This window comes from Bos grunniens, chromosome 14 (assembly GCF_055505025.1).
Source record: "Bos grunniens cultivar Pamir isolate PY7600 chromosome 14, Bosgru_T2T1.0, whole genome shotgun sequence".
NCBI classification, from domain to species: domain Eukaryota; kingdom Metazoa; phylum Chordata; class Mammalia; order Artiodactyla; family Bovidae; genus Bos; species Bos grunniens.
In genome coordinates, this window is record NC_141178.1 from 7,818,024 (window position 1) to 7,835,580 (window position 17,557).

Here is a 17,557-nt window from a genome sequence, read left to right on the forward strand (position 1 = left end):
AGGGACATTACAAAGCACCAGATACCCCCCACCAGATACCTCCTTCAAAACATTACCATACTAAACAAAAAAACTTTGTAAAAGTACTTTGTATATCATATATATAAAATGCAAGAAAAATTATAAGCTGTGAGCAAACTGTGGTTGAATAATATCACCCCACAGATAAAATAATCAATTAATTTTCAGAAAAAAATGTTTACCAAAAGTTAACAACAGACATGCTTATCCTTAATTTTGCTTTATATTGTGACTGAAGGAGATGATTTTAAATGTAAAGAAAAAGCACTGTTACTAAGTATCTTTTTAGCTAAAATGAATATACAAAATATTGTATGTTAATGCATATATATGGACTCTAGGAAATGATACTGATGAACCTATTTGCAGGGCAAGAACAGAAATGCAGATGTAGAGAATGAACTTATGAACACAGTGGGAGAAAGAGAGGGTGGGACAAACAGATAGAGTAGTATTGAAATACATACATTACCATGTGTAAAACAGACAGCTAGTAGGAAGTTTGCTACATGAAACAAGGAGCTCAGCCAAGTGGTCTGGGACGACCCAGAGAGATGGGGTAGGAGTGGGTGAGAAAGAGAGGCTCAAGATGGGAATATATAGAGACTTATGGCTGATTTGTGTCATTGTACAGCAAAAACCAACACCATATTGTAAAGCATTTGTTACAGAGTCCAAGACTGCTGTGCTTACCGCATTACAGGCCAATAAATCCAAGACGAGGTGTTGAGACAAGGGAAGAATTTTACTCGGGAGTTGGCTGACCAAGAGATGGCAGGCTGAAAGTGAAAGGGTTAAGTCACCCAGTCCTGTCTGACTACTTACAACCTTATGGACTGTAGCCCATCAGGCTCCTCTGTCCATGGGATTCTTCAGGCAAGAAAACTGGAGTGGGTTGCCATTCCCTTCTCCAGGGGCTGTTCCCAAAGAGGGGATCGAAACCCAAGTCTCCCTAATCGCAGGAAGATTGTTTACCACCTGAGCCAAGGAAATCCTCAAGGCTAGTGCCTCAAACACCATCTTGTCAGGGTCTGAATGCCAGCTCCTTTTATGGATCAGAGATGGGGAGGTGAGGAAACAAAGTAACAAGACCATTTAATTCCTGCAAACAATGCATCATGTGAAATGCTGGGCTGGATGAATCACAAGCTGGAATCAAGATCGTGGGGAGAAATAACAACAACCCCAGATATGCAGATGATACCACCCTAATGGCAGAAAGTGAAGGGGAACTAAAGAGTCTCTTGATGAAGGTGAAAGAGGAGAGTGAAAAGCCTGGCTTAAAACTCAATATTCAACAAACTAAGATCATGGGAGCCGGTCCCATCATTTCATGGCAAATTGATGGGGAGAAAATGGAAACAGTGACAGATTTTACCTCCTTCGGTTCCAAAATCACTGCAGACAGTGACTACAGTCACAAAATTAAAAGATACTTGCTACTTGAAAGAAAAGCTCTGACAAACCTTGTTGTAGTTGAGTCGCTCAGTCATGTCCAACTCTTTGCAACCCCATGGACTGCAGCACACCAGGCTTCCCTGTCCTTCACCAGCTCCCAGAGTTTACTCATACTCATATCCATTGAGTCAGTGATGCCATCCAACCATCTCATCCTCTGTCATCCCCTTCTCTTCCTGCCTTCAATCTTTCCCAGCATCAGGGTTTTTTCTAATGAGTCAGCTCTTCACATCAGGTGGCCAAAGTATTAGAGCTTCAGCTTCAGCATCAGTCTTTCTAATGAATATTCAGAATTGATTTCCTTTAGGATGGACTGGTTTGATCTCCTTGCAGTCCAAGGGACTCTCAAGAGTCTTCTCCGACACCACAGTTCAAAAGCATCAGTTCTTCAGTGCTCAGTCTTTATGGTCCAACTCTCACATCCATACACGACTACTGGAAAAACCATAGTTTTGACTACACGGACCTTTGTCGGCAAAGTAATGTCTCTGCTTTTTAATATGCTATCTAGATTTGTCATAGCTTTTCTTCAAGGAGCAAGTGTCTTTTAATTTCATGTCTGCAGTCACCATCTGCAGTGATTTTGGAGCCCAGGAAAATAAAACCTGTCACTGTTTCCATTGTTTTCCCATCTATTTGCCATGAAGTTATGGGACCAGATGCCATGATATTCAGGAAATCAATCCTGAATATTCATTGGAAGGACTGATGCTGACGCTGAAGCTCCAGTACTTTGGCCACCTGATGCAAGTAGCTGACTCGTTGGAAAAGACCCTGTCGCTGGGAAAGATTGAGGGCAAGAGGTGAAGCAGACAACAGAGGATGGGATGGTTGGTTGGTATTATTGACTCAGTGGACACAAATTTGAGCAAACTCTGGAGATGGTGAATGACAGGGAAGCCTGGCATGTGGCAGTCCATGGGGTGGCTAAGATCTGGGGAGGACTGAGAGACGGAACAATTCCCGCAACTGTCCCCTAGAATAGCAAGCCATAGGAAAGGGGATGTGTTAAGTCTCACTTCCTTACAGTCATTTCTTTGGTGGTGTGAAATGGAATATCTTCTCTCATATCAACAAACAAAGATGTCACATCTCTCTGTGGTCCTGGCCTCCCCAAATGTGAATTTCTGGGCCATGCCAGTCAGCAGCTGAGGAGGGACACCATGCCCTCTGCCACACAAAGAATTCAAGAATGCAACCATCCTTCAAGGGTAGGCAGAGTCAGGTTATCTCCCTGAGGCAGGCCTTTACGTATGCCTTTCATAACAAAAGCAGCAAGATAAGGATTAAAGTCACAGAAGCAAATCCAACATAATCCAAAATTAACCTTTCTGGATTATGTATTTATCCTGTAATAAAAAAAAAAAAAAAAGCAAAGATAACAAAGGGTAATTCAGTGTAGAAAACTGGAACAAAAAAACAAACATAAAAATGAAAAAAACACCCAAAGATACTAAGGATTATATGATTTTAAAATTATAGGTAAGTATCTTAATGATGATACTTTAGAATACATGTTTTTGCTATAGCAAAGCATAAGAACTTAAAGATTAATCTAAATATGACTTGAACAACTGAAGTACATATACTTTTCAGTTTAATGAGGTTTTAAGGGACTGGACCAAAATAGTAAATAGGCACCTATTTCCCTCCTCTTATATACGCACTGAATGTACACAGGTATACCTAGAGCTGACTGAATTCTTCACATGGGGTAAATAAGAAAATCACACACCAAAATCCGTAGGGAAAGCTGAGACACACTCTAATTTTAAAACCCACACCTAGCACAATGCCATATAATCTGGAGGCAACCCTCAACTCCCAGCTTCTCTCCGGGAGTAAAGGGTTTGGAACACACATCTGGTGTCCATACTTTTAGAGCTCCCACCTGAGTGATGGCCTCCCGAAACACCTAGCTCGAAAGTAAACAAGGCTTGCGTTCAGATGTGTGCTCTGTCGCTCAGTTGTATCCAACTCTTTTGCAGCATCATGGATTGTAGCCTGCCAGGCTCCTCTATCCAGAGTTTTCCAAGAAAGAATACTGGAACAGGTTGCCATTTCCTACTCCAGGGGATCTTCCGGAGACCCAGGAAATGAATTCTTGTTCTTGAGTCTCCTATACTGGCAGGCAGATTCTTTACCACTGTGTCACCCGGGAAGCCCCAACTCCTGCATTCAGGAGTCTCACACTATTTTTGCAAAGAAGCAGTTCTTAAAAGGAACACGAGCGCTTGCAACATTTATTGTCACAAGGCTCAGCACAGAGAGAGCTGGCAAGCACTACCATCTCCCAGGCTTTCCCTGGAAAGGATCTGACTGCAGCTTTACAAGCTGCTGCCTGAGGGTTCAGTTTTTAATGAGCATGCATCTTCATACTGTACTGCATGTGAGCCTCCTCAGAGACCAGGGCAGTTAGTGGGCACTTTCCTGTCTTCTCCCTAAAGCTCCTTCCAACAATATAGCCAAGTTGCCTGTATGTTAGGAAAACACCTCAGAGTATCGGATAAAAACTGCATACATCCAGGGTCCAATGTTTACAGCTGCCATTCAAGGAACAGGTCCCTAAATCATGTATCTCTGATAGCCAGTGGGGCTCAGAGAACTAAGTCAAAGAAGTAGTTAATGGGTTTGTGAGCACTTGCCACACTATATCACGAAGATTCAGTGCAGAAGGAGCAGGCAATAATGCTCACCTCCCAGTTTCTGCCTGGAAGGACTGTGTGGTTAACTGCATATGTGCCTAGCTGCTGCCTGAGGATCTGGCTTCTAATCAGCCTGCATCTAGGTGCTGATTGCAATCCTCCTCTTCAGGACACTGAAAGGTCTTGAGGCTCCTGCAACACCCTCAAGTACTGGCAGCCACGAAGAACAAAGACAGTGGTTTGGACAATTAGAAAGGCTTGAGCAGTAACTAGGAGCCTGAGCTAGGTTTATTGACAAGGTTCATGTCCTACATAAGACCAGTCTGTAAGGATTGGAATAAATGATTGTTTTTGCTGCTGGGCAGTAACTAACACAGAGGGCTTCCTTGGTGGTCTAATGAGTAAGAAACCGCCTGCCATTGCAGGAGACATGGGCTCAATCCCTGTTCCAGGAAGATTCCACATGCCATGCAGGAAGATTCCACATGCCATGCAGGAAGACTCCACATGCCATGGAACAACTCAGCCTACAAGCCACAACTACTGAGCCAGCACTCCAGAGCCCACAGGACGCAACCTCTGAAAGTCGTGCACCTAGATCCTGAGCCTCACAAGAGAAGCCACCTCAATGAGAAGTCCACAAACTGCAACGAAAAGTAGCCTCTGCTTGCCACAACTGGAGAAAGTCCATGGGCAGCAATGAAAATCCAGTGCAGCCAAAAATAAATAAATAAATATTAAAAAAAAAATAGTAACAGAAATTCAAGGAAAATCAAGAAACAAAAGAATATATTTCAAACAAAAGAACAAGAAAAATCTTCAGAGACCAATATTAATAAAATAGAGATGAGCAATTTAACAAATAGAGAGCTCAAATCAACAGTCAAAAATATGCTCAACAAGGTAAGGAGTTCAAATACTGAACATGAGAATTTCACTAGAGAGAAAAGTAGAAACAGAAATTGTAGTACTGAAGCACACCATTGAACTGAAAAATTCAATAGAGGCACAGCTAGAATAAGCAGAAGAAAAGATCAGAAAATTCAAAGACAGTGCTATGGACTTCATCCAATTAAAGGGGGAAAAGAAAAATGAGTGAGAAAGAATAAAGATAGCTTAAGTGGTATATGGGACATCATCAAGCAGAGCATATTTATATGTGTGACTATATATACATATACATATATATATATATATACACACACACACACATTTATGTCAAAAAGCTAACACAAAGAAATAATGGCTGAAAAATACCTAATCTGGGAAAAGAAACAAGACATCCAAGTCCAGGAAGCCTAAATAATGTCAGGATAAAACTTAAGAGCCCCACAACAAGACACCTTATAATTAATTACATTATAATTAAATTGGCAAAAGTTAAAGAGAGAATCTTAAAAGCAACAACAACAACAAAAAAAAACCTTGCTATATAGAAAATAAAACCTTTAAGACTGTGAGCAGATTTCTCAGCAGAAACCTTGGAGGTTTAAAAGCAAAGGATGATATATTAATAGTGCTGGAAAAAAAAACAAAGACTCAACCAAGAATACTCCACCCATGAAAGCTGCCATTCAGAAAGAGAGAAGTAGTTTTCCAAAAAAAAAAAGAAAGAAAACACAAAAGCTGAACATCACTGAACTGACCTTACAAGAAACATTAAAGAGAGTTCTTCAAGCTGAAATAAAAGAATACTAATCAGTAACATAAAAACAGATGAGCGTATAAAACTTGCTGGTAAAGGTAACCACACTACCTGAGAACACTATAATAATATAATGAAAGTGAAAATGAAAGCGCTAGTCACTCGGTCGTGTCCAACTCTTTGCGACCCCAGGGACTGTAGTCCTCCAGGTTCGTCTGTCCATGGGATTTTCCAGGCAAGAATACTAGAGTGGGTTGCCATTTCCTTCTCCAGGGGATTTTCCCGACCCAGGGATCAAATTGCAGACAGATTCTATATCATCTGAGCCATGAGGGAGGAAATATTATAATGGTGGTGGTTAAATATAATACTGGTATGAAGATCAAAAGACAAAAGGACTAAAATAACTATAATAAAATTTGTTAATGGATATACAGTATAAATATGACACCAAAACCTTAAAATTTGAGGGGACATGTAAAAATGTAGTGCTTTGTTCTGCATTTGAAGTTATCAGTTTAAAGTAGACTGTTATCACTGTAAGTTTTTTTTTTTTTTTTGGTAAGTATCATGGAAACCACAAGACAAAAACCTACTAGATACTTTAAAAAGTATAGAAAAAGAAATCAAGGCATGCCACTACAAAAAAAATAAAAATAATCAAATTGCAAAGCAAGAGATAAAAAGCAGCAGAAAAGAATAAAGGAACTGCATAAGAGCCAGAAAACAACTAATAGTGTGGATACAGTCAGTCCACATATACTTAACATGTAAATAAACAAATTCTCACATTAAAAGATATAGATTCATTGAATAAATTATAAAACAATTCCCACTACATGCTGCATACAGAGATTCACTTCTGCTTTAAGGACACATTTAAGCTCAAAGTGAAGGAATGAGAAAGGATATTTCATGCAAAAGGAAAACAAAAAAAGGCAGACATAGCTATACTTATATCAGACAAAATATTTAAGCAAATAGCTGTAATAAGAGACAAAGAATATGATACAATTATAAAGGGTCAATTCATCAAGAACATATAATCAAATTTACATATGTATATACCCAACTTCAGACCAACTAAATATATACTGTAAACATTAACAAACCTAAAAACAGAAATAGACAGCAATACTATTATAGAATGGGACTTCAATACCCAATTTTCATCAGTAGCTAGTTCATCCAGACAGAAAACCAATTAAAAAATTTGTCTTATCATACATGTTAGACGAGATATATCTAACAAATGTACACAGAAGAGTCCATCCAACAGGAGCAGATTCCACGTTCCTTTTAAGAATATGGAACATTCTCCAACTTAAATCATGTGTTAGATCACAAATAAGTCTTAATAAACTTAGGAAAACAGAAATAATATCAAATATAGTTTCCAACTACAATGTTACAAAACTAGAAATCGATAACAATGAAGAAACTGGAAAATTCACAAATATGTGAAGATTAAACTATATGCTACCGAACGACCAATGGCTAATAGAAGAAATTAAAAAAAAAATACCATGAGACAAATGAACATGCTAACACAACATACAAACTTATTGAATGCAGCATAATTCCATCTAAGAGGAAAGTCACAGTCATAAATGCCTACATTAAGGAAAAGGAGATCTCAATTAAACAACTACATATCTAAAAGAATCAGAAAAGGAAGAACACATTAGGCCCAAAGTTAATAGATGAAACTAAAAAAGGTAAGAATGGGAAAAATTTAAATAGTGACTAGAAAGGAAATAGAAAAGATCAATGAAAGTTAACACCTGTCTACTTTTGGGGGTGGGGGGAGACAGGGGGAGATAAAAGATGTGGTTCAAATTTTGCTCTTTAAGGTATCTTGAAATTATAGGTTCACTCTCCCTAAGATTTCAAAAAGCATGAACATCTCCCACGAACAGTGAGAACAGCCCCCAGAAACTGCTTTCAGATCTGGGCCACCCACAGAGCCCCCCATTCGTCCCCATGAAAATGGCCGAAAAGCAAAGGGAATGACAAGGACTTTGTGACTGTCCGCAGACCTAAGGCAAACCGAGAGAACTTGCCAGGTGTTTCTTGGGACTCCCTTCCTGATGAGCTACTCCTAAGAATCTTTACCTGTCTGTGCCTCCCTGAACTCCTGAAAGTCTCCAGTGTTTGTAAGAGATGGTATCATCTAGCATCTGACGAGTCTCTCTGGCAGACCATAGACCTCTTGAGCGTAAACCTCTAACCAGACGTGATTGGTGGACTGCTGTCCCGAGGGGTGGTTGCCTTCTGCTGCCCAGGATCATTTATGGACCAGCCGTTAGTTGAACATCTCGGCCCTTTTCGTCTACAGCACCTGTGCCTGCGGAACTCCCTGATGGGTGTGTCTACCCTCCATGGCCTTCTGTCTCACCGCCCCAAGCTGCAGCATCTCAGCCTGGAGGGCATCCGGCTTTCAGATCCCACTGTAGATAATCTTGCTCAGAACACAAATCTATGGTGTCTACACCTTTCTGGGTGTTCTGGATTCTCTCAATCTGCCCCAGAGACTTTGCTGAACAGCTGTTCCAGACCGGATGAGCTGAGCTGCTCTTGGTGCTGTGGCCTCACTGAAAAGACGTACAGATGGCTGTGGCACACGTGTTAGAGACCGCCACCCGGATGACTCTCAGTGGGTACCTGGAGGATCTGCAGAGACCAGGTGTCTCTACCTTAGTTGGAAGACCACCACCCGGATGACTCTCAGCGGGTACCTGGAGAATCTGCAGAGATCAGGTGTCTCTACCTTAGCCGGAAGACCACCACCCAGATGCCTCTCAGCGGGTACCTGGAGGATCTGCAGAGATCAGGTGTCTCTACCTTAGCCGGAAGACCTCCACCCAGATGCCTCTCAGCGGGTACCTGGAGGATCTGCAGAGACCAGGTGTCTCTACCTTAGCCGGAAGACCTCCACCCAGATGCCTCTCAGCGGGTACCTGGAGGATCTGCAGAGATCAGGTGTCTCTACCTTAGCCGGAAGACCTCCACCCAGATGCCTCTCAGCGGGTACCTGGAGGATCTGCAGAGATCAGGTGTCTCTGCCTTAGCCGGAAGATGTCCCAATCTTGTCCACCTAGACTTAAGTGATAACGTCATGCTGAAAAATGACTGCTTTCCAGAATTTTACTAACTCAACTACCTCCAACACCTATCACTCAGTCAGTGCTATGACATAATACCTGAAACTTTACTTGAACTTGGAGAAACCCCCACACTAAAAACACTACAAGTCTTTGGAATCGTGCTGGGCGGTACCCTTCAACTGTTAAAGGAAGCCCTCCCCCATCTAGTTAATTGCTCCCATTTCACCATCATTGCCAGGCCGATCACCAGCAACAAGAAGAACCAAGAGATGTGGGTCATCAAATGCCGACTGTCACTAGAAAAGCCCAGTTGTCTATGAAGCCTTTATTGCAAGACGGTGTCTCCTCTTTTCTTTGAACAGGGAAAGTAGGCAGGAGGCCCCATTGTGGAGAGCTCAGCTATTTATATCCTTGGTTTCCATTGCCTTCCTTCTACAAGTATATTAGAGAACCACTGGAGAGAGAAAACTATGAAGTGTCGCTTTTTAGAAATGACTATGAAAGCTTTTATCACTGCTATACCCTTAAGAGCCTAAGCTCTACGCTTTTTGAAATTCCATCGGTAGTTTTTTTTATAAAATATTAATTATATTGGGATTCCCTTGTAGTTCAGACAGTAAGGCGTCTGCCTGCAATGCAGGACACCTGGGTTCAATCCCCGGGTCGGGAAGATCCCCTGGAGAAGGAAATGGCAACCCACTCCAGTACTCTTGCCTAGAAAATTCCCTGGATGGAGGAGCCTGGTGGGCTACAGTCCATGGGGTCTCAAAGAGTCGGACAGGACTGAGCAACTTCACTCGCTCATTGCACAATATATAACTGTAACTTATTTTATACACAGCAGCTTGCACCCCTCAGTCCTCTGACTCTACACTGTCCCATCCCTTCTTCCCTCTCCAATACTATGTTCTCTATAACTGTGAAGCTGTTTCTATTTTCACTAGTTTGTTGTTTTTTTTAGATTCACTAGTTTGTGGACTTTTTAGATTCCGCATATAAATGATATCATATTACATTTCTCTCTATCTGACTTATTCACTTAGTATAATGCCTTCCAAGTCTATTCATGTTGCTGGAAATGGCAAAATTCCCATTTTACTCTTTGTTATGACTGAATAGTACTTCATTGTACATATGTATATATATATATACGTGTATGTGTGTGTGTGTGTGTGTGTGTGTGTGTGTGTGTATATATATATATGTAGTGCTGCTGCTGCTAAGTTGCTTCAGTCGTGTCCGACTCTGTGCAACCCCATAGACGGCAGCCCACCAGGCTCCCCCGTCCCTGGGATTCTCCAGGCAAGAACACTGGAGTGGCTTGCCATTTCCTTCTCCAATGCAGGAAAGGGAAAAGTGAAAGTGAGGTCGCTCAGTCTTGTCCGACTCTTCGAGATCCCATGGACTGCAGCCTACCAGGCTCCTCCGTCCGTGGGATTTCCCAGGCAAGAGTACTGGAGTGGGGTGCCACTGCGTCCTCCGATATGGAGTACTACTCAGTATCTGTACATATGGCTTCCCTGGTGGCTCCATGGTAAAGAATCTGCCTGCCAATGCAGGAGATGCAGGTTCTATCCCTGGATTGGGAAGAACCCCTGAAGAAGGAAATGGCAACCACTCCAGTGTTCTTGCCTGGGAAATTCCATGAACAGAGGAACCTGGCGGGCTACGGTCCATGGAGGGTCATAAAAAGAGCTGAACATGACTTAGCGACTAAAGTATATCTATACATATACACACACACACACACACACACATATAAATATCTTTATCCATTCATCAGTTTGATATTTTTATTCATTCATCCATTCATGTTTACCCATATATATATATATGCCTGTTGATGGACACTAAGTTTGCTTTCATATCTTGGAAGTTGCAAATAATGCACCTTTTCAAATTAGTGTTTTTGTTTTTTTCAGATATATACTCAGGAGTATAACTGCTGGGTAGCTGTACTTTTAGTTTTCTGAGGAACTTCCATACTGTTTTCTGCAGTGGCTGCATCAATTTACATTCCCACCAAGAGTGTACCAGGGCTCTCTTTCTCCACATTTCTGCCCCCATTTATTAGTGTCCTTTTGAAGATATTCATATATAAGGCAGTATTTCATTGTGATTTTGATTTGCATTTCCCTGACAATTAGTGATGTTGAGCGTATTTCCAAGTGTCTGTTGTCCACCTACATTCCATTTTTGCCCATTTTTAGTAGGGTTGTTTATTTTTTTAGTTGTATGAACTGTGTATATATTTTAGATATTAATGCCTATCGGTCATATCAATAGCAAATGTTTTCTCCTGATTCAGTGTACTGTCTGAATTTTTTTTCCATCTTCAATATTACCATGGCTAAACGTAAGTGCAGATATTTTGATAAATCCTTTTTAAATGTATGCTGATATGATAGCTGTCACAATACAATGTAACAAAATTGTTTAAAATGAAATTTAAGAAAACTAAACTCTACTAGAGCCATCTCATGGGAAAAAACTAAATGACTGTTTTGGTCACCCCAGTAATATAGCCACTATGGAAAACATTATGGAGTCTTCTCATGAAATTAAATATAGAGCCAGAATATGATCCAGCAATCTCACTTCTGGATCTACATCCAGAAGTAAATGAAAAGAAGTAAAGGAAATGAAACCATAATCTCAAAAAGATATCTGCACCCTCATATTCACTATAGTATTATTCACAATAGCCAAGGTGTGGAAACAATCTAACTGCCATGAGTTTGAAAGAATAAAGAAAATGTGACATACAAAGTAGCACATTATTCAGCTTTAAAAAGAAGGAATTCCTGCCATTTAGAATCTGAATGTACCTGAAGACTATTATGTTAAGTGAAATAAGCTAGACAGAGAAAAACAAATATTACATGGCATCACTTGTATGTAAAATCTAGAAAACAGAAACTCAAACTCAGAAACAGAATGCTAGTTGCCAAGGGCAAGGAGTAGAAGAAATTAGGAGAGGCTGGTAAAAGAGTACAAATTTTCAGTTATAAGATGAATAAGATCTTTTGTTCTCCTGCATGACCTTGTGACTGTAATTGATAATACTGTATTATATAACCGAAATTTGCTAAGAGAGTAGAACTTGTATTCCTATAAAAAATGATAAATATCTGATGTGATAGGTGTGCTAATTACTCCAACTGCAGAAAAATTTTCACAATGTATATCAAATCATCACATTGTATGCTTTAAAATATTATAATTTTACGTCTTTTATAAATAGGTAAAGGTGAAAAAAATGACATATTAGAAACTACACAATATTTACTTAAGCCACAGGGTAATATATACAATATTTTAGATGTAGATAGAAAATAAGAAAGGAAACTTAGAAACAACTCCTGTTAAATCTTGAAATAAATAATAAAACGGACACATTTTTCTCTCTTAATCATGACAGGCATAGAGCCCACAATTGTAGTTAGTAGTATTTAAACACGAAAAAACTCTGCTTATCAGTTTGTGTCTATTTTACTTTTGTGGCTAACATCTGTGTCTTACATTTTATAGTAAGATAAAATTCTAGGCACAATTTCTAGGTGAATTGTCAAATGGTTAGATAGTTACCTTGCCTTACCAAAACTTAATTTTTGGACACTTCCAGACAAAGATTGCAGTGGAAGAGGAGATATTTTAAGCCAAATGATACTTTACAATAAAGTTAAGTATATTTCCCTTGAGCAGACATGGCAATACAAAGAATTGTGCACCAAGAGAAGAATCAAAACCAAGCTCTCCTAAACTGTAGAGGGTGCAGGTCCACAGACACACACTGTTATTGAGTTGCCCACATAACTTCCGCTCAGGTGTGGTGAACTCCCAGTCTGAGTGCTGGATGGACTCTCAAAATCATGGCTTGAGTCCCTTCTAAAGTAAAAACAGTACTCTGAAATTGTAAATATAGAACAACTTAATCAGAGCCAACAAGCCACAATAATAAAGGTTCGGATAGTCACAGTTTAAAGGCTATGACTAGAAAATCTTGATCTTTAACCTTCCTCATGTTAGCCAACAGACGGTAGTTAATCCTTATATCCCTATAGAAGTGGGAAAAAAAAAAATGAGGGAAGAATGTTATTTGGTAACATATATTACCCAAGCCTTTAATGGAGAAGGAAATGGCAACCCACTCCAGTACTCTTGCCTGGAGAATCCCATGGAGGGAGCAGCCTGGTAGGCTACAGTCCATGGGGTTGCAAAGAGTCAGACATGACTGAGCGACTTCACTTCATTTTATTTTAAATGACCTTAGGTTGACTAGACAATCATTTGGTTGGATAATGATGGTACACCTATATATCTTTAACATATCTAAAAGTAAATGCCCTGTGATCTTGTAAGCCAAAGTTAAATATATTTGCAAGAATGCTTTACTGGATCTTACATACTCCAGAATGTGAGTGCTCAGTCCTTTCAATAAGCTATCATCTTCCTCCCAAACCCAAATTCTCAGGCTTAAAGAATGGTGCCCCAAAGTGAAAGCTACAGTTGTCAACCAGTTTGAGGACAGGAAGATAAATATATTCCCAAGGTTATATATGTTTGCTGAAGTCTAGATTTTGATTAGATGCCATCAAAATCATTCTCTGTGGCATGATTTTGGAAGGCAGAGATACTTCCACTTTACACAAGCTGTAGAAAAGCTAGAGGAAAAGACTCCAGAGAGTGTTGATGCCCTAGGTAGGTAAAGGTCAACACCTGGTTCTCAGGTCACCACATTCAAGGATCCGTATGTGATTATGAGTAACAGCAGGAGCGGCCTTCTTGAGACTGCTGCTGCTGCTGCTGCTAAGTCCCTTCAGTTGTGTCCAACTGTGCAACCCCATAGACAGCAGCCCACCAGGCTCCCCCGTCCCTGGGATTCTCCAGGCAAGAACACTGGAGTGGGTTGCCATTTCCTTCTCCAATGCACGAAAGTGAAAAGTGAAAGTGAAGTCGCTCAGTCGTGTCCGACCCTCAGCGACCCCATGGACTGCAGCCTACCAGGCTCCTCCTTCCATGGGATTTTCCAGGCAAGAGTACTGGAGTGGGGTGCCATTGCCTTCTCCGGGCCTTCTTGAGACTAAAGGCATTTAATTCCTGTCATGTTTGTCTTTCTAATTTTATTTCTCGTCATCATGATCAACAGTAGAATCTGGATGGAGTTAGAATAAGATTGTAGAAGCTTAAAAAGCTGCATTTAGGGCAAGAATACTCAAATTTATTATGGAATGGCATTAGGTATTTGCTTTCTGCTGATGTAGGTAAGTTTGGTAATTTTTTTTTTTTTCTACATTAATAGTTGGAAGAAGGCCCAAGGCTTTCCTGGACTCAGAACTGTTTAGTAAGCAGGGATTTTTGTGCTGCATGTTAATAAAATGTATGACACCATTGTTTCATTTGGGCAATTGCTCAAAAGAGATGAATAATGAGCTGCTTTCTAGGTAAGAGTCCTTGAGTTGCTGTTGAAGATACTCTAAAGCTCAGGTTGCTAAAATTTACTCTTAAAGCCATTCATTTGAGACAAATCTTAACCAAGTTGTTGTTATTCAGTCGCTAAGTCATATCCAACTGTGACCCCATGAACTGCAATATGCTAGGCTTCCCTGTCCTTCACTATCTCCCCGAATTTGATCATACTCAGGTCCACTGAGTTGGTGATACTATCCACCATCTAATTCTCTATTTTACCCTTTTCCTCTTGCCCTCAATCTCCCCAGCATCATGGTCTTTTCCAATGAGTCAGCTCTTCACATCAGGAGGTCAAAGTATTGGAACTTCAGCTTCAGCATCAGTCCTTCCAATGAATATTTAGGGTTGATTTCCTGAATGATGTGCCTGGTGGCAAAAGTAAAGCCTGATGCTATAAAGAACAATATTTCATAGGAACCCGGAATGTTAGGTCCATGAATCAAGGTAAACTGTATGTGGTCAAGCAGGAGATGGCAAGAGTGAACATAGACTTTTTAGGGACCTGCTGCTGCTAAGTCGCTTCAGTCGTGTCCGACTCTGTGTGACCCCATAGACAGCAGCCCACCAGGCTCCCCCATCCCTGGGATTCTCCAGGCAAGAACACTGGAGTGGGTTGCCACTTCCTTCTCCAACGCATGAAAGTGAAAACTGAAAGTGAAGTCGCTCAGTCGTGTCCAACTCTTAGAGACCCTGTGGACTGCAGCCTACCAGGCTCCTCCGTCCATGGGATTTTTCAGGCAAGAGTACTGGAGTGGGGTGCCATTGCCTTCTCCGTTTTAGGGACCAGTGAACTAAAATGGATGGGAATGGGTGAATTTAATTCAGATGACCATTATATCTACTGTGGGCAAGAATCCCTTAGAAGAAATGAAGTAGCCCTTATAGTTAACAAAAGAGTCCAAAATGCAATACTTGGGTGCAATCTCAAAAATGACAGAATGATCTCTATTGGTTTCCAAGGCAAACAATTCAACATCACCATAATCCAAGTCTATGTCCCAACCACTAATATTGAAGAAGCTGAAGTTGAACAGTTCTATGAAGACCTACATGACATTCTAGAACTAACACCAAAAAAAGATGTCCTTTTCATCATAGGAGATTAGAATGCAAAAGTAGAAAGTCAAGAGATACCTGGAGTAACAGGCAAGTTTGGCCTTGGTGTACAAAATAAAGCATGTCAAAGGCTAACAAGAGTTTTGCCAAGAGAATGGACTGCAGCCTACCAGGCTCCTCCTTCCATGGGATTTTCCAGGCAAGAGTACTGGAGTGGGGTGCCATTGCCTTCTCCAACAAAAGCAAAAGACAGTTGTAATTTAGTATTTTACAAAAGTAAATTAGTTATCAGATTTTATTATTATTAAAGGTAAAAATAAACTTTTTTATTTACCTTGTGAAAAATCCTAGTAAAGAATCTTTAAAATTAACTTTATGATCTTTCCCATGCTCAAGGCAATAGATGATCACCACTCTAATTATAAATGTTTTTTCTGGCCTGATGCTGGCTCTATTCTCTATCAAATCACATGCTCATAAATATAGGCTTCTAGCCAGAGTTACTTTTCTCATCTGTAGAGTTTTCTTCCTTATCTACTTCAAAAAAGTTTTATAAATTGGGAAACAAAAGATAAGAAATTGCTCTTATGTTGTGAATTTATAAAAAATATATTGTATTGCAGTATCTTAAATGTGTCCTGAAATGGACCTGAAAATAAACTCCTTATCAAAATCTAAGAGCAAGTTTCTGAAAACTACTTGGGGATGAGTAATTCAAGGCTAGATGATAAAAACAGGTCAAATTCCCTTTTCCTTTATAACATTATAGTATTTTCATAACTATAATATTTTTATAACAATATAATACCATAATTACTCTCATGGCATTTTTAGCTAACATGTATTGAGCATCTTTTTTTTTTTTAATGTACCAGGCACTCTTATAAGTATTAATACTTTACATTAATCAACTTAACTGATCCTGACCATAGCCCTGTGCTACACACTCTAACATAGGAAAACCAAGACAAAGAAGAAGTTAAATAACCTGCCCAGAATTATAGAGCTGGTAAAAGAGAGACCTAGATTTTGAAAAAAACAGTGCTGCTCAGAGTCTTGGCTCTTAACTACTCTGTTGTAACATCTCTTTTAATTTCATGAGTTTCATAGACATGAACAAAAGTATGTGTCATAAAGATTTTGAAAACTCTTGTGCTATTACTCAATTATCATCCTTTCTAGTCTCCACAGATATTATTTAGATATCTCCCTGATATCCAGGGATTTATGTTCCAAGGGCTATCAGTAAACCTCAGGCCCAACACATGTCCTCAGTTCCAGGGAAACTTCTCTTAGCTCCTTCGCATCCACATCAATACGCTGGAATGTGAAGCTGAAGGCCCATACTGGTTTAATTTTAATTTGCTTTTCTTCCCTGAGCCTTTAACACAAAATCTTTATTCTTTCTTTGCCATATGTTTTACCTGGTCTTTCTTCTCTCAGTGTTGAGGTATCTTTTTTTTTTTTTTCCAATCATGGCTAAGAGGTCTGGCTCTCAATACCCACATATTAGAATAGAAATTCTTCTGATTAAACATATTTTATATATGTTTAATATGTTTATATATGTACATAAACATATTAATGTGTATAACACATATATGTGTATAAACATATATATGTTTATATATATAACATATTAATGTGTATAAACATATGTGTGTATAAACATATATATGTTTATATGTATGTTTATATGTTTATATATGTTTATATATATATATATATATATTCCCACATCCCAGTTTTACCATAAAAGGCCCACTCCACTAGAGAACCAATAACTATAGAAGCCATCCCCCATGATTAAGAATCTAAGGATGGTAGAAGTTGATGACCTTAGCAGTTGCTAAAATTTCAGACTTTCTGAATTTGGCAGTAGTACGGACGTTGTCTCTGGAGGCGCTAGTAATCACCAGTTACGGTATTTTGACAGGTGAGCTAGTCTCTCCCAGGGAGAGCCTGTGTAAGTGCAAACAGAAAGGCTTTAATACTGGAACTGCCTCAGAGGAAGAAAGTACAGGTGAGATACTATGAGATTACCCTAGACAGATTATAAAAGGAATACAGACGACCACATCTTCATGAGATAGAGAAAAGATTCTCCACAGATTCCACCAAAATAAGGGCAAAGATCCAACAAAGCTGGAAAG

At 39.7% G+C, this 17,557-nt stretch overlaps 1 protein-coding gene and 2 pseudogenes across 2 annotated transcripts in view; 2 read left to right on the forward strand and 1 right to left on the reverse strand.

Annotated features, from left to right (window-relative positions):
- LOC147359002 (S-phase kinase-associated protein 2-like) overlaps nucleotides 1-8,493 on the forward strand; it is a 69,858-nt pseudogene extending 61,365 nt beyond the window's left edge.
- Nucleotides 1-17,557, reverse strand: part of MMP16 (matrix metallopeptidase 16) — a 397,127-nt gene that overhangs the window by 283,137 nt on the left and 96,433 nt on the right. The window contains exon 1 of one of the 2 annotated variants that reach the window (XM_086335242.1): nucleotides 7,885-8,095. The exons of the other annotated variant lie outside the window; for it this stretch is intronic. The gene's annotated coding sequence lies outside the window, so the exon portion shown is untranslated. Of the gene's footprint in view, nucleotides 1-7,884; nucleotides 8,096-17,557 lie in introns of those variants that run through there. 2 annotated transcript variants of the gene reach the window in all.
- On the forward strand, nucleotides 8,564-9,344 carry LOC147359003 (S-phase kinase-associated protein 2 pseudogene; annotated as a pseudogene).